Source organism: Anneissia japonica, unplaced genomic scaffold (genome assembly GCF_011630105.1).
Source record: "Anneissia japonica isolate Jap-2015-1 unplaced genomic scaffold, ASM1163010v1 scaffold2756_len2360902_cov194, whole genome shotgun sequence".
NCBI classification, from domain to species: Eukaryota; Metazoa; Echinodermata; class Crinoidea; order Comatulida; family Comatulidae; genus Anneissia; species Anneissia japonica.
Genome location: NW_022719050.1, coordinates 1,878,778 through 1,880,774, shown reverse-complemented (window position 1 = coordinate 1,880,774; position 1,997 = coordinate 1,878,778). Strand labels below are relative to the sequence as shown.

Genomic DNA, 1,997 nt, shown 5'->3' with positions numbered 1-1,997 from the left:
TAATTAAACTCTGTTTGTCGTTTCAGCTAAGATTCCATTCTACATGCTCTGCACTTTACTCTACGAGGAAGCCCTCACTGTATCCATCAATGTTGAGCTAATCTACAGAGAAGACCAGCTCCGTGTTGAAAGGAATGGATGCCAATCAGCCACCGCACGATTGGTTGCACTTTGGGATGAATATCGTGCTGGTCAACGCAGTGCCCGTGCACTTATGTTAGCAGCCAGCAAACTCATCAGCCATAATGCTCGTGGTGATTAGTAATCAAAATTAACATGACCTACTGCGACATACTTAAATAAATAATTGTTTGTAAATACAGAGATAAATACTGGTTTAGCAGTATATTAATCAACATGTAAATGAAACTATATGTGAATTTCCTGAAATAAAATTATTCATTGTTGAAAGATAAATTGTTGTGGTGTTTCATACTTCCTGCTTCAAATCAATCAATCATTTAAAAACGTATAGGCCTACATAAGTTTATACAATGAAATATAATCAATGACAATAATTAGCATCAATAATACAGAGATAAATACTGGTTTAGCAGTATATTAATCAACATGTAAATGAAACTATATGTGAATTTCCTGAAATAAAATTATTCATTGTTGAAAGATAAATTGTTGTGGTGTTTCATACTTCCTACTTCAAATCAATCAATCATTTAAAAACGTATAGGCCTACATAAGTTTATACAATGAAATATAATCAATGACAATAATTAGCATCAATAATATTGAGATAAATACTGGTTTACAGTAGCAGTATTTTAATCAACATGTAAATGCAACTATATGTAAAGCGTATCAATAATATTAATATAAACTTCGATAGCATTACTGTATAAGAATCATAAAATCAATTGGTTTGATTATCAACATAATAACGTAATAATGTTAAATCATTAAAGTATTAATATTATTAACTTGCAAAAACATTATTATTTTTAACTTACACAAACCTAATAAAATCCACTGTTTTCCCCAAGAAATCATGGATACAGTAGCAATAGATTACAATAGGGAGGTTACTGTTAACGGTGATTCCTGTTAACCACACCACACAGCATATACACAGCTTTGTGCCTATTTGGCGTTCCATACAAATATATTACGGCCGAACAAGTTTACGGCCGAACCGGACGTAATCCCGTAAGCCTCTATCTAGGCCTAGTAATAATACTGTAAAGGCCTCCAACACAAAACAACAGGCCTAGGCTAGCTAAGCCTATCATATCTAGGCTACTGATGTAGCCTAGACACAGGCATTATGCGTTAGCTAACAGTAGAACTAACTAACTAGACTAGCACACATTGCAGTATAATCATTTGTATTAATTACACGTTTTTAGTACCTGTATGACTTGCTTGCTCAAAACAAGCTCAGCCCCGGCTCTGGTATTTTTTACTCTTTCAAGTTTTGCGCCCGGAAGTGCGCCACTTACAATATTGATCAGTCAAATGCAAATTAGACTTGTTGCAGTCGTCATAAGTTAAAAAGTTGCTGTTAATTCCCACGATAGAGTTGGCGGTACATACAAAAACAATTTTTTTACTGTAGGGAGGCCCAGGCCCTAGGCCTAGTTTATTTTCATACAGTACTGTGTTATTTACCACTTCTCAAATTAATCTAAAAAAGGTACATGTCGCACTATTTAGAGATGGCATATTATCTAGGATAAACTTTGTTCTGCAGTAAGAGTAGGCTAGGCCTAGGCCTATTATTAATACTATTAGTATTATTAGTCTGCCTTGTTGGGCGAGTAGAGATTTATTTAGCTTGTTCTACCTCGGCGTACCTAGCTAGGGGCTAGGCTAGGTAGGCCTAGCTGCTGAGGCTGAGTGAGTGATGATGATGGCCTAGCATAAGCTTCTAGGCCCTAACTAAAGTAATATTGTTAATAACATAATAGTAGTAGGCCTACTGTACTGTGTGTAGTGGGCCCAGTCAGTGGCGGCTCTAGTACTAGTAGTATAATTTATGGGGG

General features: G+C 35.6%; 2 protein-coding genes across 2 annotated transcripts in view; one reads left to right on the top strand and one right to left on the bottom strand.

Moving 5' to 3' along the window:
* LOC117110811 overlaps positions 1 to 1,472 on the bottom strand; it is a 13,271-nt gene extending 11,799 nt beyond the window's left edge. The window contains exon 1 of the mRNA XM_033253635.1: positions 1,365 to 1,472. The gene's annotated coding sequence lies outside the window, so the exon portion shown is untranslated. The remainder of the gene's footprint in view (positions 1 to 1,364) is intronic.
* A 35-nt stretch (positions 1,473 to 1,507) lies between these two features.
* Positions 1,508 to 1,997, top strand: part of LOC117110785 — a 5,765-nt gene continuing 5,275 nt past the window's right edge. The window contains exon 1 of the mRNA XM_033253601.1: positions 1,508 to 1,540. The gene's annotated coding sequence lies outside the window, so the exon portion shown is untranslated. The remainder of the gene's footprint in view (positions 1,541 to 1,997) is intronic.